The sequence below is a fragment of the Protopterus annectens genome, chromosome 8.part0 (assembly GCF_019279795.1).
Source record: "Protopterus annectens isolate FY-2018-M chromosome 8.part0, PAN1.0, whole genome shotgun sequence".
Taxonomy (NCBI): domain Eukaryota; kingdom Metazoa; phylum Chordata; order Ceratodontiformes; family Protopteridae; genus Protopterus; species Protopterus annectens.
Genome location: NC_056741.1, coordinates 512,997,489 through 513,023,837, shown reverse-complemented (window position 1 = coordinate 513,023,837; position 26,349 = coordinate 512,997,489).

Here is a 26,349-nt window from a genome sequence, read left to right as displayed (position 1 = left end):
ACGTTGTAATGGACTCCTATTGTAAACACAGGTTTACAGCTAGGCACATCTTACCTGTCAGTATATATGCACATCATACTGATTTACTACCTGATACCTGTATGTGGCCCGTAAATTATATATCTGTGTCTGTGCAGTGTGATACACATGCATACATGTACATGAAGTACTGACATATATATGTTATGTATACACATTCATGCATGTGTGTGGACGTAGCAAACAATAGGTTACCTGGGTTGCACAGGTGGATGCTACCTAAAGCATGTGTCACACACCTTGCTGCCCTGAAGGCATACATTGATAGTAGGTTGTGGACAGTGGCATTATACATGGAACAGTGGCATGTGCAAGCATAATGTGTGAGCCACCTTGTGTAATGGTACTGAAGTGTGGGTGTCAAGATGACCTCTCCCGACTGTGTTAGTAGTTGTCATTATTAGCAGGACTGCTACCCTAAATATATCTCACATTGGTCATATACACAAGTTCTGCTGCTGTCCATCATCTTATATGAGGCATTTGCTACCAAGCACATTAATGCCACGTGCAGTGATGACATGGTAAGAGTGGCAACTGCTAGACCAAAATAATGAGCCAATGTCCTGCTGTTATTATGAGGTTGTCCAGTGTCTGTCATTCTGGGCTGTCATGACCAAACAACGAGCCTTCAACACAGAGCACATACATCCATGTTACACGTGTGTGTGTGGATAATATCTCGGTCGCATTTACCCATATAGCCGCATTCCAAGGCAAATGTCCTACACCCAGAAGTAACACCCTGACACATACATGACAATTGCATTGGATGCTTATGCTAACCAGTGCTAGTGTGAGGCTTTAGTAATTCATATGCTCAATGTAGAACCTACAATGGGGAATACTGGCATCTGTGCAGTGAGGACCTCCTGGCTGAAGGCTCTGTAGTGCGCAATTGCACTACCACTATATAACTCAGATTCAGACATGTGGTCCATAACAGTGGTATGGACCATTACAGGTGGTGGTGTACACATATTCATAAAGGCTACTCACATGTAAAGACCACTACTCTGGCATAATGCATCACAGATGAGTCAGGTACAGGTGACAGTGGCAAATGCTGCATTCTAGGTTGTATCCTCATATACATTCACCACTTTGTTCCCGGACTACCAACACACATTCATATGTGGTATGACATAGTATGGTAGACCACCAGATAACCCTCGATTGGTGGACTGTACCTAGGCCTACATCAGCTGTGCAAAGTACCCATGTACAGACACAGCTGCATAATGTGTTATGCAATGCAATAATACCACTGTTTGTAACCAGCTCTGTTGTACACATACCAGGGTCCCTCTCATGTTGTCAGCATTAACACGGCCGGCTGTTACTGTATACCAGTAAATAACACCCTCATGATTGGATATGACCTAACTGTACCTGCCCTGGATATGTACATCCCACACTCATACAACATAAATGACATTACCATAGCTTTAGTTATCATTTCCACATACAGCTTGCTACAGTCATTACACACATACACATGGCAGATAGCAAGCTAACAGTACATAAGATTTGATATCTATGTTGACAGAGGTAATATTCCCTCTCTACTAGTCACCCATGACACCTATCATATCATACAGCACCCCATGTTGCATGTATGTCTTTAGACATGTCCACCTAATGCAATGCCTACAAACATACCCAAATAACAGGTCCATTGGACTGACACAAGGCCTGTATTGACAGACTCAGGGAAATCCAGCTGTGCTCTGTATGTTCCTGAGTAGTCACAGGTGATATGTTCATGACATGTACAGCCATGTGTGGCCACAGCTCCTGCATATACCCCATGTCAACAATTGCATGCCATGCATGCTGTGTGCTGTCTGGACATTAGTCTTAGAACCACAATAGCCAGTACATGCTGGGGTGAGATGTTTACAAGCCACAGACCTCACACATGCTTGAATGAGTGTACTGCCTAGCTCTAACAGAGCACATTGCTGGCACTCTTCCAGTAAACATGAGGTGTGTGTGGCAAATATGATGTGCTCACTGTTGACCATTACAGTGCCCTGGCTTCACCATGGCACTGTCAAATAACAGTTTGTAGGAGCATGACATGGAATAATGCTGTGTGTGTCTCGTGGATATGTGCTGTTGTAATATATGTACACATGGCTACTCAGTGAAAGTGGTGGTGTCCTACCAGTGCATGAATCCAACATCCATTATTGTGTAATGCTTGACTTTGTTTCACATGGCATGGGTAAGGTGTGGAATGTATCTTCTTGACCTGCTAGTGCACTTACTGATGTAGACCGCATATGTGTACATGTATTGATGTTTGTGTAGATTCCATGCATGTGCAGTGTCTGATGTCTGAAGGTGACTGTTGTCTTAGTACATCATGCTGTTGCAATACAGTCTCAACATTGCCAACTCTATATGGTGATATGCTCTAAGTACAGTAAGCAGTACATGAGGTATGGACAGATGTTTGGACATGTCTACTAAGTGGTGGGGCTTCTTTGCAGATGAATGATTACTGAGGACAGCTCACTGGTGTGTTACAACCAGTCCTACAATAACCTGTGTAACTGCTAAGGTCAGGTTTTGTTAACTGAAGTGGAAGACAGACAATGTAGAATGCTGTAAGGGTGACACTGAAGGCAAACCTCATGACAACTGTAACAGTAATACGTCCCCTGTGCATATATTGTGCATATATCAGCTCAGCTGTAAAAGGAAATAGTCAGTAAGCATTGTACCGGATGCGATAGTGCTGTAGGTCTGTAGTACCTATCATGAGATAGGCAGGTGTTTGATTCACAGTACTGGCACATGTGGGTGTGTGTGTGTCAATATATGTCACGTATGGTTAGGAATACATCACACATGTTATCACTCTCCTGAACACTGTTGTTGACACCAGTACAGAGTGAAGTGTAGAAAGAAAGGCATAGGCAGGTGGTTAAACCTCACACATGTAAAGTGTCTGTATGTGTGTGACATAGGTGTATATCTTTGTGAATGCCACACAGAGTGTGTGTGTGTGTGTGTGTGTGTGTGTGTGTGTGTGTGTGTGTGTGTGTGTGTGTGTGTGTGTGTGTGTGTATGGCTGTCCATGTGTATGGCTGTCCAGTTCCTGGAGTGAGGCTGTATTTTACCATAGTGAAATGTTAATACCCCCTCCCCCCATCCACTCAATGCAATCTAGCATCCCTGTTGATATCATCAATCGTAGACAGGCATTCTAACCACCTGTTAACATGTACATCCTGGGGTGTGACTTGTTGTTACATAACCTACTGATGTACCCCCTCCCCACATACACTCACTGCACTGTAGTATCCCTGTCGATGTCCTCGATCTTAGGCCATTCCAACTACCTGTACATGTGTAATCTCTGTGGCACATCTTGTAATTGCAAAGTACTATAATGATGATATGCACATAGGCAGGGGTTCTCATCCAAACACTGGCAACTGTGTGTGTGTGTGTGTGTGTGTGTGTGTGTGTGTGTGTGTGTGTGTGTGTCTGTGTCAGAGCGTGTGTTAATGTGTCTGTAAATCCCTGAGTGTGTGGGTCTGTCTGTGTTTGCATGCTTTCATGGCAGTGGGTATTACCACTTCCCAATGAGAAGCCACTATTTCCACTGGCCTTTACCCTTGTCATCCAGCATACCACTCTTTTACCTCCTCTGAGCTCCAGGTAACTATACCTGTGATGTCACCCACTATGGATGTGATGGCTCTGAACATAGTAGCTTACTACACAGCTATCATGCTCTTGGATCATTAGAACAGCAAACACAATTGAAACATGGGAGAATATAACTGTGATGTGGAAGCTACAAAGTCCATGCAGGTATTGTCATACTGACCTGTGGGTAGTCAACATGTACATATGGGAAACCTGCAAACACCGACATCCCCCGGCACATGCAACTACACTTGAAAGAGGAAGGCAGAACATCAGGATCAACATGCTGTTAGTGTTGTTACACATGATACGTACTGTCAAACGTACAAAATGCATTCTAAAACTGTAATACATGGTATGTCTGCTGCCTGTCAACAGTACTCAGCAATATTAATCTACAATTGTCTACCTAGTATGTTCACCCTGTGCTTCAGACCATTTGAACATATCCTTGCACCGATGGTGTGGATGACAGGGATGTGGCACAGGCATCATCATACGCACAGGGTGATAATGTTTGCCAAAGGCCTAGGCTGTGCCATTGGATGACATCATGTGTGTGTGTTAGGGCCTGTGATATCATTGGGCGTGTGTGGATGTTATGTGTGTGTGTGTTGAGGTGCCCTGCATTTGTTTCCAGTGTGTGTGTATGCATGCATACAGGTCTGGCATGTGCCTGGCCTACACAAGGGTATTATTGACAGCTGCAGACTGTACAAGGCAGGTTTCACAGTTCATGGTGTTTGGCCACAGCCATGTGACCTGCACCTTCCAGGGGTTGCATGGACACTACCAGTCAGAGGTCCAGATTGGATACTGTCTGATGACACATGTCCACTGGAATCATGTCCCTGTTGTGACCGCCCATGACCATGTCCACATGGCCTGCTGTGTTCTGCTGTGGACTGCACAGCACCAGCTGCACTGCTTCTGCTACCGCCACTATGGGAGCGGGCATGTGCAGTAGCATGTTCACGTAGACCTTCAACAGGTGATGTAGCTGACCTATGTCCACATGCCCGATGCCTCACTCTCACCAGATGTTCCAGCACAGACAATCCACGCTTGAGGATTGACATGCCACGGTCAAGGACTCCCACCATGTCACCCAATGGTCTATCCAACACATCTGCAAGATGATGGTGAGCATTTGCAAGTGCCTAGATGTTGTCAGTTAATGAACGGGCAGCAGCCCTCTGAAACCTCAGACCTTCTCTGTTGTGCCATTCAGCACATGCCTGTGCCTCCATTACAGCCCAAAACATGTGTCTGGTGACTCCAGGTGATGTGCTTTGTCTTGCAAGGGCATGTTGGCCAGTGGTCCTCCTATGAGCACCGCTGGGTACATGCTGTGTGGGACATCACCGGTCTGTTGACTGGGATCATGGTGTGCAGGCACACTGTCCATAGTCGCCACACTTCCCTGTTCCATGCTACCACCCACCAACTGTCCTTCCTCTATGGCCAGTGGTGATGGGATATGTGCAGGCAGGGGAACTGTGTGTGATGATGAGGGAGAGACAGGTGGAATGGCAACCAATTGCACAGACTAAGCCCCTGACAACCCTGCCAGTGCCTCAATCATACTATCATCATCATCACTGCTAGAGACTGTGGGGACACTAATGTCAGGTGGACTGCAGGAGGGCAACGCACCTACATCAACACCTGTGAGGGGAAGACACGAACTGAACATTACAAGTTATACCAGACACACACAGACAGAGACAGAGACACACACAGACAGAGACACACACACACTCACACACAGACACACACAAAAAGACACACACACACAGACCCACACACACACACACACACACACACACACACACACACACACACAGACACACATGCTACATGCAGGTGGTATGGCAGATGGCATTCAGCTTAGACAATTATAGATTCAGCTTAGACAATTTAGTGGTAGTTATCATACATCCCTGAGTTGCACACAACAGCATGCATGTGTTATAGCAAATGGCATACACCTTACACATTTATAGTTGTGGTTAGCATACATACCTGTATTGCACCATTTGTGTTAGTAGCCTATGCCCCATACCTGCAACACAATGCATGCACTTTGCACCATTGCACTGCACTGTCATGGTGTGCACAACGTACACCACATGTTAACAGAGTATCACTGACCTTTGTACATCTGCCACTGGTGCTTTGTATTGGCCACCACCCCTATGTGTGAGGACATGAGCAGTAGGGTATGTCGACTGCATAGTATGTTTGTCTGACCCTTAGATCGCATAGCTCCCCCAAAGCAGTGCATGTCTGTTCAACATTATTCCACCTACCCCTGAGCTGAGTGTAGACATTGTGCATGTGGTTGTACACACATGTTTGACATGGCTGTCCCTACTTTGCAATGATGCCACAGACCAGCACAGGTTTACAGTACACCAGCCTGCTGTGTAGCGTATGACCTTGGCAATCACATGTAGTATGACATGTCTTCTGCTGATGGGTTGAATGATATGCATACATGTGTAACACAATGATGTCCTTTCCAATCTACAATATGGCAGTGGTGTCCCAATGCAGGGACTTGTTATACTAACATGGGCCTTCAGCTGATGCAATGTTGTCTGTCCACCCTACAAATATGCAGGGACATACTGCACATTGAGCTGATGTGCATAGCCATTGCAAGGCATCATGTGGCTTCACAATTTCTATACAGTGTGAACTACTGACACAGTTCATAGCCATGACTATGTTCACATATAATACATATCTAATGTGGAATATGACCCACATCACTGAGGTGTATACACAATAAACCCTAATGTGGAATGTGTGGCACAGGTTATAGAAGGGTATACGGATGACACCCCTGCACATCTGCAACCATATTACTGATGCCTGGCAACTTAGCCCAAACATGGCTAACATAGCAGTACTCTATGTCCCACATGCCATCTGTGTACCTCACACACATGAGGAGCAGGCATGACAGTGATGTCTGACACCAGCAAGGTGAATGCACTGTATCTGTGGCTTGATGTGGATGTATGTGTATGTTGTGCAACACATGTATGTATTTGGATACTGTATAGGTGAATGCTTCCATGTCATGACACACTCAAGATGTTCAAGACATGTTATGTGGTGGTTTCATGTTATGCCTACACAAGATGTGCACAGGCCTGTATGATGTTTAGTGTTTCACATCTGCAATATCACCATTACACAAAGGCCATAGTTGTGTCAAGCCAATGTACAACAGGGTGTACACACATGCACATCACTTCTACTGTGTGTGTTGCTTCATGTCTCTGGCCATCCTCCATGGCCATGTGTACACATGTTCAGTCCAATGTTTGTGATGGCCATCTTATTTCACATGTCAGTGTTATCCCATATGACATAGACCCATAGATGTCTTATGCTCCACTTAGAACAGGGTTTTGCAGACAAAGAATGGTATGTATGGGATTTGCAGGATAGTTGAGCAGTGTTGCAGTGTTGCAGTCAGCCGACTACATGTCACGGACATGTCAGATAGCACATGACATTGTGTGACATTCATAGCAAGATTATATTCCACAAGGGTGTATCCTGTGGGCTGGTCATACTCCAGCTCCAACACATTTAGAGTGTGTGCACACATATGCTCTCTGTACAGTACTGTTCATATTCCCAACATGTGTAATGCGGATATGTAGTACCTATCCCTACAGTGAAATGCACCTACACCATTGTATTCACTGTTGTCCACACATCTGGCAATGACAGTTTGGAAGGTTTAGTGTAGGTGTTTCATATAATCTTCAATTGTTTCACATATCTAAACAGTGTAATGCATTGCAGGTCTGACCAGTGTCCATTAACAGGACCACCATACATTATGTGTACGTGTGTTATGGCAGATAGCATGCAATTAATATGTTATGTGCATTATCAAGCCTGGTAAATAATAACAATCTCACCTGACACAGGCTGCTGTCACTGCAAAATGTCAGACGTACCTAAACAGGATTGCCACAGCAGTAAGATCATTACCCACACCTGTGTGATAGCTACAGGGTGCAATGTCCATGTTAACACATAAGCCAGTACAACACACTATACTATGGAGTATTCACATCTGTGCATACATAGAGTAGCAGACTACAGTATGTGGCATGTGTGCATACATGCCTTGCATATGATGTTACATTACATATTGTACAGTAACACATGCAACTATGTGAAATATAGTTGTGTTTTATGTGCAGTAGTGACTTACCAGGCAACTCCAGGCTCGGTGGTTGAGAGACACCCACCTCCACAATACTAGCTAAAGCTTGTGGATGGAGGTCTGCAGGTGTCCCCAGGTTGGCCAGTAGCTCCTCCGTATGTGTGAGTGGGGGCTGGGTGAGTGGGGGCTGGGTGAGTGCCCCCACCACCTGTTGCACCTTGTTCACTGGTGATTGCATTAGCACGCTGTTTCGCCCATCTTATCAGGTCAGTACAGTGTTGGTGCACCTGCTGATAGGTGCGATTGTGACCACCAACATCATTTACCCTCCTGCAGAGTTCCTCCCACAGGATACCCCACTGCTATGCATCCTGTGGCACATGGCTGAAGAGCATTGTGTGGTTATCGAGGAGGTATGGGATGAGGACCTCATCCTCCAAGTGGCTGTATGCCGTCAGTTTGCTATGTGGCATACCTGGAAGACATAATGATGGAGACAGGTCACAGTAACTCACAGAGAAGTACAGCAATACAGCTGAACATACGTGTGTATCACATTTATTAAGATTACAAATATGTCTTTGCAAGTCTACATGACACTAACACCACTTACATGTATAAGTCACACACATTTGACACCTACTGGTGATGTGATGTTATCACCATATATGTGTGTGTGTGTGTGTGTGTGTGTGTGTGTGTGTGTGTCATGTGATGACATTGCTCACACACCATGTGGATTTTGTCTTGATGTGGGCATGTCTGCTTGCCTGTACTGGTGTCTTTACCTATCAGCACATGCCTGGATGTGTTCACATTAATGCAATTGACCTTAATGCTGTTTATGTCACATATATAGTCATACATAGCCATTAGGGACATGACCTGTGACTCTGCAGACTTGCAAGCATGTATGCATTTTGCCATATACATCTACATGGCACTGTACAGTTGTGTAGTGTCCTGCCATGTATTGCCTGTGTTGCACATGTGCAACACATGGGACAATAGCTAGCCTGATGGTATTTGCAGGGTTGGATATCACCTATAGCATGTATGGTCATAGTGATCTAGTAGGCTATATGCCCTGGGCCATTTATGAGCCTAGGCAGACAGGTTACCTAGCTGTAGGCAACAGACAGATACGTTTCAGTGGTCAGTTCAAGCAGTGCACAGAACTGATACACATGGTTACTGATATATTTGGCATGCGGTCATCACACCATGTCACAGAGAGGGGTGATGTGCAGCTTTGCTGGACAGGGATGCATAGTATGGCAAGAGTATGTTAAGTGTATGGGACAGAGATCTGTCAGTCAAGTTGTGATCCTTGTACTAGAAAAGTGGATGCCAATGACGTATGTGTTTATTTGGGATCAGGATATGTTAAGTGTCGCATGTCCAACACCTCTGGGTTGGACATGGCTTTATTCAGGGTAGGCTGCATGCTACATAGTGCAGCTAGGGATTGGGAATGGCAGTGTAGGCCATCTACACATGGGCAATAACCCTTAAAGGAAATAAGTGATCTATTATGGATCACATGGGTGTTGAGTATGTCTGAGCAGTTATCGTTATATTCCTGGATGGCACCCTGTCATGATTAGGGGTGCCACATATGACTACCTGTCTTTTGTGGTGAAGTAACTATCAAAGGAAAGTAATGTCCAGCTGCATCCCATACACACAGTTGCCATTATGTTGACTGCTGCCTAGGTGGTAGTTAATGGGTACAGGGTTTGTAACATAGGGGATGACAATGCAATACTTAGCTGTCAGATTGTGGCCATACATCACACACCACACATTTGACACACTAAGACCCTTTTGTATGTTAAATGCAGCACACATTGAGTTGACTATTTCTCCTAGTTCATAGTCATTTGCAAACATCAATAGGTGGATGCCTTCTGTGTTAGTCTGTGTGGTATAGATAAAGAGGGGGAGTACCAGGAATGACCCCTGTATTATTGTGGCTGGCACTGGTTTGATGTGCGTTTATTAGTCAGACACCTTCTGTAGTGTTGGTTCTGCCAGCATTCCAGTTTTCAACCACTCCTGTGATATAGGAATATACACCTGGTTTACTGAGTGTAACTGGAACTCAGTATGGGTGATGGTGTCCTATGACCTGGCAAGGTCATGATATGCAGTGTGAATCAACCCTACTGTTATTTACATCCAAGTACATCAAATACGTTGCTCACGGTTCATGGCCGTACAGACCAGACTCAGCAGGGTAGTTGTGCACTATGTCCCATTATCAATGGTGTCTCACCCTTTGTGAGGTGTGATAACTGTTGCTGTGCACTGTTCGGTGTGTACACTGCCTGACATGGAGCTATGAATGAACATGATGTGTATGTGGATAGTTGAATGCTCTTACATTTGTGTAGGATACACCCTGGGATGCTGACAGGTCTCATGAAAGCTGTATGTATGGCTTTAGAGAGTGCAGCTTGTACCTGCATAGTCGTTAGTACAGGAGCCCTGTAGTGTACATGGATATATTACTAAGTGTACCCATTGGGGGGCTGGGAGTGAGTTTAGGTTCTCCGAGACCCTATCTGGATGAATGGGTGCTATTTCTGTAGGTGCAGTACTTCCCATGCCATAGTGCTGTGCAGCACAGCAGGTCTTGTTGTTGCCATTATGATTAATGACACAGCTATAGAATGCTCTGTGTTTGGCCTCATAATATGTGGCTGATTAGTTTCACAGTAGCTTTGCGTGGTTTTATATGGTGTATCTGCATCTTACTGAGGCTGACCAAGGATCACCTACACTCATGTGTGTTCACTCTTGCAACAGTTACTACCTTCTGGGGTACAGTTTAAAGCATGGTACCACCAGTTTGCTTTCTTGTTTGTGTTGGGTTGAATCCTGGTTCTGTTTCAATGGCACAATCACTGCACATATGTGACTGCTTAAGGTTCATTTGTGTAGGATTCAGCATTTGCACATGCATTGTCCATCTGCATGGGTGCCATGACACTCACCACTCTGCTCTTAGGAAACATAGCATTGGCATTGGAGACTAACTATGTGTAGCATACTGTTAGCACTGTTTGTGTGTAAAGGAAAGTACTGTCCAGCTGCATCCCATACACACAGTTGCCATTATGTTGACTGCTGCCTAGGTGGTAGTTAATGGGTACAGGGTTTGTAACATAGGGGATGACAAGGAAATACTTAGCTGTCAGATTGTGGCCATACATCACACACCACACATCTGACACACTAAGGACCTTTTGTATGTTAAACGCAGCACACATTGAGTTGACTATTGCTCCTAGTTCATAGTGATCCAGGTCAGTGGGGTTGATGGAATCCAATATGCATTGAGTGCAGGTGTTGGTACATGAGGAGTCTTCCCAGTTCATAATGGAATAGTTGAGAGTAGCCATTATTATGGTTCTGTCTCAGACCTAATCTTCCCCATTACAGCACATTAGTACAGTTGAGAAGTCCACGGCCTGGTGGGTGATCTGTCTCAAGGTGCATTTTGAATTACATTTTGGCACAAAGGCAGTTGCTCAGCATAATGCATCTGAATTTATGCAAGTGCAATTAGCATGGGGGAGTACATATCCTTCAGAAAAATGGACACATCTGCGGCCCATGTGTTCCAATAAAGGATAATGGGCAAGAGGTGAGGTATGTGTTATAACATGGTCATGCAGGTGTGCTCTCCGAAGCATTGAAACATGTCTCAGCCACTGCAGAGATATGTTCTCCATGTTAGGGATTGACATATGTGTGTCCGTATAATATGTTTGAAATGTATCATTGTGTAGTGAGACCCGCAGTTTATTGCTTGGCTGTCCGTGTAACAGCAGTGGACCCTCACTGGAACCGTGCATGATAAAGGCACTAGAGGGGAAGCATGATCCCTAGTCAGTATCCAGATTTCCAAGGGTGACAGGTGCAGGCCCTGTCTGGCAAAGCATCATGGTCTGTCAACCATGTTATCCCAGGATGACACATACTGGATACCTTTTGACATGCACCACTACACTAGACAATTGTGGAATACAATCCTTTCGTCCCTGTACTGCACTATCATTCTGGCCAATGGCAGAATGCTACCCAGGCCTTGGGACATACCTGCATGGGCTGCAAGACCTGACAGTTCCTACATGTGTTTCCATGCAGTCCAGGCTACTGCATCACAGGTCCTGCACAACAACATGGAATATGCCAGAACCATGTGTATAGTTCAAAAGGTGGTCTGAGTGTATAAGTATGTGGCTAATCATGGCAGACAGGCAGCTGACAGTATGTTTGCCCTCGTATAGGTTGGTGTGTAACATAGTGCTAGAGTTTGCATTCACAAATGAGTACTGTTGGGCATGTTTCCAGTCACGTGTTCAGAGGTGTGGCACAATTATGCAAACTATGTCATACAGTTTGTGTCTTGCGGTGTCTGCCTCTTCCTGCTTGGGGGGGTCACTTGTTTGGCCAGATACTTAGACACATCTGTGAATGTGTGTGATTTCTGGTAGTGTGTGGGTGTCCTTACTGTGTTCTGGTAAGGGTATGTGTTGGTTGTGTTGATAAGCTGCATGTGTTAACCTACACCTCATGACTGTCCAGTCCAGTCATGGCTGTAGACTGGGTTGCCTTCCAGCTTACCCCAAACAATGTGTGGGTGTGGTGTTAGGTGGGTCTGACAGTGTACATGGCATATAGATTACATTCACCCAGGATGGCCACATACATAAAGCTGACATTAGTAAACACAAGTAGCTGACTAGTGGACATGACTGTATGAGCAGTCAGTACTACAAGTACCACATATTGTATTTAGTTTACGTATTGCCTATGGAAATGTTTGAGACAGTGATGCTCACATGTAAATATTTGTGTTATGGACATGACAACACTGGCTATTATGGAAACACTGTAGCTACCTTTAGCAGCAATCCTCCTCTGAGGAGCACATCACATCCTCTTAGTTGATTACAGATGATGCAAGTGTCTACAGGTCTGTTTCCTTCTCTGGGTATATACTCACATATCCACCAGGACCATGAGCTCTGTTGGGCACAGACATCCACTCTCCAAACAGAGTCATGCATCAATAGACTCTGATGTCACTATCAACATGATCAGGTTATCATCAGATAGTGTGAGCCATCACCTATGATGTGGCTATTACACATAGGCAGCTGTCTCCTACATCTTACACTTCTACTGCAGATGTTACACTGGAGTTAAAGATGATATGCAACCTGTTTCATTACCAGTGCTGTGCACTACCTTACATACAGTATGTGCAGGTGGCTGTTAGGTTGGCAATGACAGGTTGGGCTACACAAACCTGGTAGTTAAACCAGTGTGTCTGTACTCTCAATATACACTCTATGTAGGTGTGCACATAGCCATTTAGCCCAGCCCTGTAACAAGGGTCACTACACATTTGCATAACATGTACACATGCACAGCTGTTATTGCTTGCAAACGATAGTAGAGAGGTGGATATTACATGTGTTATGTGCATGGATAGTTACCTGGCTCTTCCAATTATCTTTGCTATCATGCTGCTAACCTGTCAGATGAAAACAAATGCTATGTATCCTGTCATTGAGTATTGTAACTGCCAATAGACATAACTACTGTTTGCATAACATAACAGAACTGCTATGTAGAATAGAATACAGATCTGCCTAGAATACTGTACATTACACAGTTATTGGCACAATATCTCACAATGCACACCGTATTTGTACAGTAAGTCCACCTTTAACATGTTCATCTGAGTTATACACCCATGCATATGTCAACTGTTACAATATATCGACATATACTATCCCCTGTTATCGCACATACTTGCTGAACCAATCCTGACACTGACAGTGGCTGGAAGCGAATTGGTGGGTTCCAAGCCCATATCATCCCTTGTGGTGTATGCGGAGTGTGCGGTGTGACCTACAGAAGTACACACATAGAATACTACAAGCATTACTACTGCTCAACAATACATCGCTACATGATAACTATTTCCACTATATGCATTGATTACACTGCAATTCTTACAGTACAGGTACGACATACATGGACATACTACATGTTATACATACCTTCTTAGTAATTGGAGGTGTTATTAACTAGTATAATACTCATTTTTGTTCGTCTTTCAGGGTTTTGTACTGTCCTACAAGTAGATACAGATGGTTTGAATGTGTGACAAGGCAACCTTTTATAGTTATATATCAGTAACATGTGCTATCCCGGTGACCAACTGGTGCTCCTAAGTAGCTAGTTACATGCACATCAGCTGCACTGCTACTGCCTTAGCCAATATCATGGCTACAGTGGAATATAACTGAGTACTCCACTTGGGCGGTGTTACTTTGCATTACTTGTGAGGAAGACAGTGTGGAAGTTTTGTTTGGAATCTATTGCAACAACTGTATGGAGACGAACAGTAATATACTGTGTTTAATGCCTAGAGGATTTGGTCTAAATGTGAGTACTGCTGTTATATTTCTGAATATTGCTACTTGTGCAGGGTTTGTCTGTACCTACTACTTCTGCATATGTTTCAGTCTGGCCAGGTTGTTTGACCAGCTTAAGGCTGCATAGCTATGCATATAATGTTTGGGGGTTTACAGTGTGCTTACCAGACATATTTAGTTTGGTGTTACTGTGTATCATACTGTGCTGATAATCAGTAATCAGTAACACTTCCTGGTGTATGAACCTTTCAACCCTCTGAAACAGGATTAGTTCATACAAACCCTGTTACATCAGCAGCTGTTCAAGTATATAACGGCAACTATTTCACATAGGGCCAGGTTAGTGTGTCTGTGTCCAGGTATGTTAAGGTATCAGCAGATGTAGTACAGTAGTTGAATAATTGGTTATGGTATGACAGTATGTATTGATGTAATTATTTCGGTTGTGGGGTAGATGTTGGTGGGTGTACATAGCACATGCAGGTATGTAGGAACCCCTTTTATACAACGTCTATATGTGTGTGGGTGTTCTTTCCCTATGTGAACACCTATCCCTTAGTGAACAAATACTATGGTAATTGCAGGCTGATTCATTAAGGCACTATTAAATGTTTCCTGTATAGCATGCAGGTACTGTTAGTCCTTGAATCCTTTTGGCAATACATTAGAATGTAATAAAGTTTTGCAAAATGAAAGCTGTCTGTATAATTCTGTCATGGATATTTGCAGTCATTGCAGTTGTGTTGGTGACTGTGTCCATAGAACATATTTGTAATAGTGTATTGGCATATACTCTTCATATGTTATGTTCATATTGTTTGGGGGGGGGGGCGGAATGTTTGATTGATATGGTCCATTTTATACTCAGATATGACCACTTTGGATGCTGTCTACAGACATGTATGTATGTGTGTGTGTGTTTGTGTGTGTGTGTGTGTGTGTATATATATATATATATATATATATATATATATATATGTGTGTGTGTGTGTGTGTGTGTGTGTGTGTGTGTGTATAGATATATATATATTATTGCATACATTTATCTGTACCTCCATAGATGTGTAGATGTCTTTAATCTATCTATATATCTACATATATATATATATATATATATATATATATATATATATATATATATATATATATATAAATATATATGTAGACCTGTATATATCGACATGTCTCTATGTATCTCTCTCTCTCTCTCTCTCTCTCTCTATATATATATATATATATATATATATATATATATATATGAGCATACACCTTTAACTGGGTGCATGGCAGGTTGTCCAATTTCAACACATTCATCCCTTTTGTATTTTAACCTGTCTGCATACACAACTGGGATAGGTACATCCCAGGTAGATTAGTGTTAGGTTACTCTGAGGATGGAGTACGTGGTTGCGGGTTCTACTCCTGGAAGGTGTTATTATTTTACCTCTCAGAGTAGGCACTGGTAGGGAAAATGTGAATAACGCACATTAAAGTAGTTGTGAGCAGGTTTGCCCATGGTCTGCACGACATTAAGCAAAGGTTAAACGTGTGAAGCGCTTCTCTGTTTACTGTGTTGCAGCACCTCTTACCGTTGCGCAAACATGTGGAAACCCGCTTACAACTGCTTAGGAGTGGTTTAATCCACTTGCGTCCAACAGCCCTTATTCTGGCCCTCAAAATAACCTAACAGCCCTTGAACCCGGGACCATGAACACCACAGTCACTGATTTTACCACTAAGGCATCTGAGATATGTACAAATGTTATGGTGTTTAGAATATACATTGTACTACAGACATTCCTCACTACTGAAAACAAATGTGACAGTCAGTTGGTGTACATATGTCTGATACATGTTAATGTTCATATGTTTTTGAAATTAGGTGTTGCAATGTGACATGACAGGGTGTATTATGAATGCGAAAGGTTCTTGCTTTGTGTCCTTTTTATATTGTCCCCATACTCCATGTATGCCCCGCCAGTTCACTTATTGGACATCCGACCCAGGCCCTCCTTGAAGAGCTGCATGTGTTTTGTGTACACTCCAATTCTTTTGGAGTGCTTCTGTGTCACGAAGTGTGTTCATAGATGATTATATATATGGCTATTGATGTAACTGTATAATATATATATATATATATATATATATATAGATATATATATATATATATATATATATATACATGTATATATATTTCATATTAGTTTGTAACAGTAATACATATGTAGACTGGAATGTGTTGGTTCACAAGCTACAGTACATTACAATATACTGTACATATGTACACAAAGTGACTGTCTCATTTGTGATCATTTCAGTGAAATGCATATGATATAAGGTGTAGTCTCAAGACCATGAAACATGTGTACACCTCGGATGGCTTTGTGGTAAGTCCCATGACTATAGTGTTCAAGGTCCAGGGTTCAACCCCTGCGATGCTTTACAAATGTTTTTTACTGCAGAATAAGGCTCATTTAAGCAGTTTTAAGCATGTTTAAAATTGTTTGTGTGACATTATAGCAGCAGTTAAACACAGTTAAACAAACTTTGTAACGTATAACCTGTGTGCGCAAACACGGCCACATCCGCTAACTACTCCGGATATATCCATGTCAGTGATGTAACAACTCACTATGTGCTGACATAGCATTACATTCTCTGTTGACTGTACTCTCCAGTACACATGGGTTTATATGGGTGTTTTGGATGTTTATTATACAGATGATTACTACCTATATATGCAAGCTGTGGTTAAGGTATACTTTTGCACATGTTAAACATCCCTGCTTTTATCGGGATTGTAACCTCGAATGCACAGATACTATATGGATGCTGTAACCATTACACTGTTGACATTAACGTTGCTTCCACCTATTTCCTATTTAGATGATTTCTGTGTAAGCTAGGATAAGCAAAGGGCGGAGGACCCCAAACTCACTGAGCTTCACGTACTATTGAAATAACAACATATAAAAAATGTACCGTGAGACAATACATTACATTCTTAACTACATTAGGCATAGCCCTTCACTGATGCACTTCAAGATAAACCTTGTTGTGTGAATGGGTAACAGACTATACACCCCTGGGATCATGTGCCTCAGAACCATACAGCCAGGGGGTGGGGGAGCCTTTTCAGTTTGATAGCTGCGAGACCTGTTGGGGGAATTGAATGGTATTGAATTGTAACATTAACATGCCCTCTTTAGATCACTAAGTGCCCCTATCACCCTCCACTACCCCAGTCTTCAACAGCTTCCAGCAACTCTGCCTGTAATTGCTTCATTGGCTATGCTTGACAGAGGCTCAGTTACTTCATCAATGGTGCGGGGAAAGCCAACACACTGTAGCTATGCTTCTAATTGCCTTTGGGCAGATAGGTAGTAGGCTGTCTGTGAACCTCTAATGTGCAGGCCATCACAGCCATAATATGTGAATAAACAGACCTTCCGATCACAATATACAGTGAGAAATCACCATGTAGTCAGGAAACAGTTGAGTACAGCAAGAACATACAGAACACTGATACTTAGTCACTCCAAAAAGCCTATCTTGGAAGCTAGAAGACTTGTATAAGTTTAAGGCTTTCTATTGCTTACCAGTAGGTAACCTACAGGGGAGATGAAAAACAAGCACAGATGGGGGGCATGCATGCAATGATACCATACCGGCCTATGTGTCAGCCTTAGGCTTTGGAATACTGGCCAAGGCTATTAGCGACCCTACGGTGCCTTATTTAGGAGAGTCTCAAAGGTGAATACCAGCTCTGTAAACAGCACAATAGCAGATTCAATGAGGATTATGCTACTCAAAACCAGGGGTTGTGATCACAACATGCATGCACTCACAGCACTCCTCAGGATGGACAACATCAACATCTGTGCATTAACTGAAATCTGACTTAAGGCTCCTGAGAGCACACCAGCACTACCAGACTACAACCCATACCACACATTTCAGCCACAGAATATGGACTGACAGACATGGAGGGGCTGTATCCATATTCATCAGGGATACCTACACCTCCAGGTTAGTGGGGCAGCATGATACCTCTGTGATCATCCATGTGCAGCTAACATCAGCCACAACTGCATTGTAAACTGTGGCCTGCAATGGATCACCCTCCATGACCCAAGACCTCCACTCCACCTACCTGGAGACAGTGGAGAACATGACAGTCCTAACGAACACCCTGGCATTGGTTGATGTCAACTACCATACCATTAAATGGGAAACATACTCCAGTACTCACTTCCAGGCCCAGCACTTCCTGGAATTTATCACCTCATATGCCCTGTATCAAGTGGTAACCTCCCTAATGTGGGGTGAAAACTACTAGAAGTCGTCATCACCAACATGGGCAACAGGTGCACTACAGTGTAGGTTAACCAGTCACTGGTTAGATCTGACCATGACCTAGTCACTGTTTCCACACCCAAGCATCTCCCCCACCCACAGATATCACAGTGTATACCTTTCCAACAGCTAAATGTACACTAATAGTGACAGGGGTGGGGGGTTTCACAGCCCCCACACTAAGGGGAAACACTGCTCAAAATACAGACAGATTTACAAATGCAGTCTATAAGCACCTACACGGATGTATGGATCGTGCCATCACTGGTAAACCAAGACTCACTCCTCCTAGACAAGGACACCAGTCTGGTGAACCTCTGCAATAAACAGGCTATACTACAGAAGTAGGACAGTGTTCCAGACACACACACCAAATCCCATGAAGGGCAGACATCCGTGACCACTATTAGTATGATACGCAGGTCCCTCATGACATCATCCAAGGCTAACATCACCAGGAGAATATGCAAGGATTCGAACGATAATCACAAAGTCTTCTTTTGCTATGTCAAGGATCTACATGGTGACACACAGATTTGCACTGTGCCGGTGAAATATAGCACAAAATATGCTGACCCTACTGATTTCGCCAACATCCTTGCAGATACATTCGGTGCATACTTCACCTCCTGAAGAGCCCACAACACTACCCGAAAGGTACAGTATCCCAACCATCAGAGAAACACAGGTGGAAATGGCCCTCTCTAACAACAGAACACAGCATCATTGGAGGCAGATGTTGACCCAGACTGCATATTGCAAACTGTGCAAGGCAACCTGCCCCCCACCTAATTAAGCATTCCTACCTCAGCCTCTTCACAGGCTACATGCCCATACAATGGCGCGTGGCAATGGTTATTCCACTCCATCAAAGTGGAATCACAACTGACCATGGTAACTACCACCCCATAAGCCTGACTAGCCTGGTCTTCAATGGTATGGTTCACATCCTCATGGCACTCACTAACAATGACATTGGTAACCTCCGAACACATGACCCATCCCAGGTCAGCTTGGTTGAGTGCAGTTCATGCCTACTTAACCTGTTTGACGTCTTACATACAGTCACCAAGACATTAGATGATGGGGGAGGTGGTTCACACATACTACCTGGACCTTGCCAAGGCTTTTGACACCATGCCCCACTCAGGTATTATTGATAAACACACCAGCTTGTACATTCATCCATACATCACAGGTTGGGTTGCCAACGGGCTTACTCGCAGAACCCACATGATACAACTAGCGGTCTTCAGGTCCAACTCTTGACCAGTCATGACTGGTGTCCCACAGGACTCAGTCCTGGGAGCCCTACTGTTTGGCATATATATCTCAGAGGTACAGGCAAACACAGATGGACTATGGCAGACCATGTTTGGCAATGACTGTGAACTGGGAGCCATGATTGATACTCCAGATGTCACAGACATCCCTCAAGGGGCCTCACAGAGAACATCACAGGGTGCCAGCTACACAGCCTCCAGCCAAGTGCCACTAACTGCATGTTCATTCCATTGTGGAATTGGCACCCACATATTAACACATAAGTGGCAGCCACTTTAATATAGACAAGGTAATGGGGTATCTGGGACTATGGTAGATAGTGATCTCCCCTTTGGCAATCATATCTCCACAGTAGTTAGGACATCCTTCTATGTAGGCCATCTGATTACTAAAGGATTCCCATCTAGGCATACTGGGGTTATAGTGCCCCTTTACTCATCACTCATCAGTCCCATCATAGGGTATAATAACCCATGTGGGACATACCTCAGAAGACACTTCCAACAGTTGGGGGGTCCATGAATGTACCTCACCAAGGGAAATACTGCCCTCCAACATATGGCCTTTGCAGCCAGACTGAATAAACTCCTGCTTTACTCAGTTGCATCTCGTTTACCCAGAGATGATCTCCACTGGCCAACACAGCCATGTCGAACTCAGGCTTGATGGATATGCTCCACCTATGGGAATCCATGTCACAGTGAGCCACACACTGTAGTGAGCTGAACCTTGCCACAACAATAACTGGAAGATGCTGGAGGGACAGCTTCCTGTCACAGACACTCCTCATACTTTGGAACAACATCCCTAGCTACATTATACAGAGCCCCTCACTAACACTCTGCAAGAGATACCTTGAAGGGTGGATGGGGAACAGTAGATGCACCCCAGGGATCTTGCCATTGGTTCTGCTCCACAGAGGGACAGTTAATGAATCAATGAGGTGGCAAAAGCTGACACATTTTGGCAGGACTTATGAATGGCCTCTGACAGTTGGCCAAGTACCTACCTATGATTCTATACATACAGTATCTGCATATGCTGATAGCTTAATTTAATGTTCAGTTGTTGACTTACCTTTTGCCAATGGCTGTTGTGTGTGCAATAGTTGAGTGCTGCCTATGTTCGATGCACTCAGTAGACTGCCTATACATGACAATTTACAGGTAGTCTTGTGTGTGTGCCATCCATTTTTACTGTGTGTGCAGGTGGAGAAAGGTGTCAGTCCCTAGGTGCCTACACTGTCAGTGTGTGTGCTATACATTCCCTCTATGCCAAGGCATGGGCATACTGTGCACACCTCCATCTGCCTACTGGGGCTGGCTCAGGGTGTTTGTGGTCTGAGTACCTCTTTGCCTGTGGGGCCCTTGGCAAAGGTGGTGGGCTGTGAGGGCCTTCACCATTCTATCCTTGCTGCACCTGTTTCTGCAGGACCATGTTGTATAGCATGGCACACACTATGAATATATGGGCACGTGCCTGGAGAGTACTGCAAGACTCCACCAGATATGTCCAAGCAATGGATCTGCGATTTCAGCATCCCAAACACATGCTCTGTGATGATTCTAGTTTATGCGTGTGCCTCATTATGGCATTTCTGCATGGGTTTGTGTGCATTTCTGATGGGAGTCATCATCCACGGTTCCAGTGCATAGCCAGTATCCCCCACCAGATGGCCGTTTGGGATGTCCCCACTGACAACCAATACAGCTGTGAGGCATGCCAGATGTGGGAGTCGTGATAGCTTCCAGGGCTGCCAGCACACACATCCATGATAATGCCCTGGGCATTGCACATGACCTGGCTGTTCATGGAGGGGTATTCCTTGCGGGTTATGTAGTGCCTACCCTGCTCACCAGGTGGTGACTTGATGTGTATGTGCCCAGTACCTCTGGGTATTCTGCCACACAGTGGAAGAGACACATATTGCTGGCCAACTCCTCCTGCATTCAGGGGAAGTATATGTGCTCATTGGCATGTGGTAACATGGCATCCAGGAACTGGTGTAGTACCCTGGATGCTGATGCCTGTGAGATCCCCATGATATCCCCAGTTGGTCTTTGAAAGGTACCTGTAGCTAGTATTCTCAGGTTTACACATACCTTTGTATCCACTGGGATGGGTTCCCCTCTGTTTATTTTGGCTCTGAGGCATGGCTGGCACAGCTCCACAAGTTGCTGTAGGATGTCCCTGTCCAGCCTGTAATGCTCTACTATCACCAGATCATGTAGCTCCTGGTAGGTTACCCTGGGTCTGAACACTCTCCTCCTCCTCTGGTGCATGAGGTGGTCATGTGCATCTTCCTCCACACCACCTTCAATCTCCAACACATGCTGGTAGATCAAAGCTATGGCAGCCCCTAACATGTACATAATAAAAGTTCCCCGTCTGTATACACCACTGCTGCAGAGTGTATGGGAATACACAAATGTGTGTGAGGTGCTTTCACACTTTATAGTATTGCGCTATGGATGCTGCTTATGTAAGTGGGAGTGTATGAGCTATTCCAGCTGCAATGTGTCTTAATTATGGGTTTTGCAATGAGTACTGCAAGTGTGGGGCCTTTACTGTGGAGATCTGCTTGCCTGCCTTGATTAATCTGTTGCCCTTTATTCACTTTTAGACCTGGATCCCCTCCCATTATCAGGCATGCATCCACCTGCTGTCTTTCTTGTTTTGTACTTTCCCTACCCACTCATGGCAAAATGTGCCTTGTAGCTGATATACTGCATATTGGCTTTGTTCTGCTTTGACACTTTGCTGTTTTCTTTGCAGTACAGCCCCTCCCCTTCCCTGTTCTGCAGGTAGCTGCTTGCAGCCTTGTTAGCTGTTGTCAGTGGCCCACTGTAGGCTCCTAGGTGTTAATTAGTCATTTGTACTCCAATTTCACTGCTGCAGCATTTCCTTATTTCTTTCCTATATCCTTCGTGTTTCAGCTGCAGTGCGCACCATGCATACCCATTTACCGGGTTTACACACATTTTCATCTCCGTTCACATGCATACTCAGTTACCTTGTGTACTCTCAGCTAAGCATAGCTATGGCCAATACGACACACCCCTATCCTGCAGCTTTGCCTAGCTAGGGGCAGACTGGTTTAGCAATGCTCCAATGTGCTTACAGCAATGGCGACACACCCCTCTCTTGATGTTATCTTTATCTCAAGTGCACACGTCAGTGATATAATGCTACACTGTGAGGTGCATCCTTACACCAGTGGGGAATCTGTGATTCACTATTACTCCTCTCATTTGCATGACATTGCCTACTAATTCCTAGCTACTGCGCATAACACTGTCACTGCCCCTTAGCAACCCTTGCGCCATGACTATGGTGTAGCATGCCTGCCATTGACTATTATGGGGAAATCATGATATGTGTTTCACTGTAGTTTTATTCTATATTTTTATATATTCCTTGTGATCCCCTTTGCACACCGCTGCCCAGCGCTTCCACATCGCGATAGTGCAACTATATATATTAACTGTTAATTTTATATTTTGCACATTTTTTATGCCAATGGCTATATTTTTAGCCATTGGCATATATTAACAATGTAATACATGGGTTTGGTTGGGTGTCATGGCTCCGATTTTTTGTTTGCACAAATGTAAACCGTTTTGTACGGTTTACATTTCTGCATGCTTACACTATGCCTGCACCACTTCCTGAATCACTACATACCTTAATTTGCATGCTACACTGCTGCACATGGGGTAATTAGCATACAAGGCTCGAGAGTTGTGCGGGCATAGCGTATGCACGTAGTGCATGTGGAAACAGCTCGTACCTGAATCGTTCGGTGGCCATCTTTGGTGTTAGAACGCCGACGCTACACCTGCACCTGGCGCAAGCTTCATGAATTCTGGGGTATATTTAAATATCTACCAATAAGATCACTGAACAAGGTTACAAAGAATAACTCTCCCTGGACCCACATTTCAAAGTTTTCAGAATATAACATTTTTAATTAATAGATCACACACTGTTACAGGCAGTATATACTACTGGATACCCTTAAATAAGGCTAATTTTATGATGGAAATTCGCAAATCTGAAAAAAAACTTTTTTTCTAAGCCTCACTGACCAGTCAAGACTACCCTAAACTGCTGTTAGCAAGCATTACCCACCTCTTTCATACATACACAACTATTCCAAGGCCTACCTGACCACACCAGTACCTACAGGTCATCTCGGAAGTAAGACTTGCCTTAGCAAGTTCACCCCAAAATGTGACCTCTTTCCCAGCTACATGACTAAATGCCTTAAGTCCTTCCCCCTTGCCTCATTTCCTCCTAATCATCCCTCCTTCCAATTTAACCCTTTCATCCTCCCCACCCTCTTAACTCCCACTAATATATTTACCTAACTCCCTTCTGAAGATGTCCCTGGACAAATTGGTTTGTTACCAAACTTCAATTTCTCAGGATGTGCAGCACCAGAATTCACCAATGTTTAACATCCATGAACCACACACAAGAGGAACACAACAATACAATAAGTGAAAGAACGTAGTGAATCAGAGCAACGTACAACAAACAAGTTAGAAAATGGAAAACAAGCACTGCAACATCAAGCTGTTTTAATGAAGTAAAAAATTAAAGCTTTCGGATACAATTCTTCATCAGTACAAAATGTTAAGTTAAAAACCACTGTTAAATATGGAAATTATCAAAGTACATGATGTCACACAGCAAATAAAATACAATAAAATATATTCATATATATTAAATCATTTAAAGAACAAGAGTAATTTTAAACACATTTGCTTATCTTTTAAAAACTGATTTAAGAGAAACCATTTTATTAATTCCAGGTGGATGGTCAGCATTCAAGCATATAGTCCATTCATACTCTTTCAGTTCTAACCTATCATTTAAATCACCACCCCTAATGTTCCTCACTATAGTCTCCATAACTCTAAATGTAAAATGATGATCTTTACCGTTTTATTTTAAATGCTGAGCTAAAGAATTACTCATATTGTACCTTCATTTTTCAGACATATCCTCTACAATTCTTTCTCTCAACCTTGTAGTTGATTTACCAGTATAACAACTGGAACATGCTTTACATGTTTTGAGTAATTATTTAGCCCAATGCTGACCATCTACCTGGAATTAATAAAATGGTTTCCTTTAAATCAGTTTTAAAACATAAGCAAATGTGTTTAAAATGACTCTTGTTCTTTAAATTATTTAATATGTATGAATATATTTTACTGCATTTCATTGGATGTGTGACATCATGTGATTTGATAATTTTCATATTTAATTGTTGTTTTAACTTAACATGTTGTACTGATGAAGGACTGTATCTAAAAGCTTTACTTTTTTACGCCATTAAAACAGCTTGACGTTGCAGTGCTCATTTTTCATTTTCTAGTTTATTTGCTCTTTCACTTATTGTATTGTTACATGGCAAGATACCTCAGAAAACCACTCTAGTCATTCTAATATCCACATTATTGCCTAACCAGAAACAGTGCCTCAGGAATCTTTCAGGGGCTTCATCACTGTAAATATAAGGGAAATACTGCTCATAACATCATCCTTTAACACAGACGTAGCTAGAATTCATAGAACTGGCAAGTTCTGCCCTGAAGTAAAATCACCAAGGCATGTATTGGCTGCTTTGTCATATTTTTGTATTATGGAATGACTTGTATGGGAGAAAAAGAAAAGGAAAGGAAATGGATTTTATGCCAGCAGATGTCCATTTTGTTTTGGAAAGATCACTGACCATATTTAGTGACAGTTTATTTTTGTATAATGTCACAGGATAAAAACAGCCAGAGTTTCAAAAATGTCAGTTGTTGGTCTGTGGCGTCTTTGCCACTATAGTTTATCCTTCAACACCTTTGGTAGGAACATTGGACAGGGTTATCAGATTTGTGAGGCCTGACAGTGTTTTTATAGCAACAGTCAAAGAAACCTCCTGTTGAGCATAGGGGAAGATTAAAACATGTAGTTTCATACAAAGAGATAGAATGGGAGGCAAATAGAAAGTACTGGTATGATGAATTGGAAGTGACCCAACAAACTGAATATAAGAAAAACTGAGAGATACAGTGGGAGAAAGAGTATAACATGAGCCAAGCACCGATGCAGACATGACTTCTAGTGTGATAGTGGAGCCACTCTGAGATACTCTCTCCCAAGAACCGAATTAGGTACATCACAGATTCAGAGATAACAGAGAGGCAATAGAGAATGTAAGTTCTAAGATGCAAACAGGTAATATAGTGAGCAATGGAGGGATGGTCAGCAAATAGAATCAAATGTCCAAGATGATTATTGGAATTATAAATAACATCAGGCGGGAAGGATATGTAATATAATAGT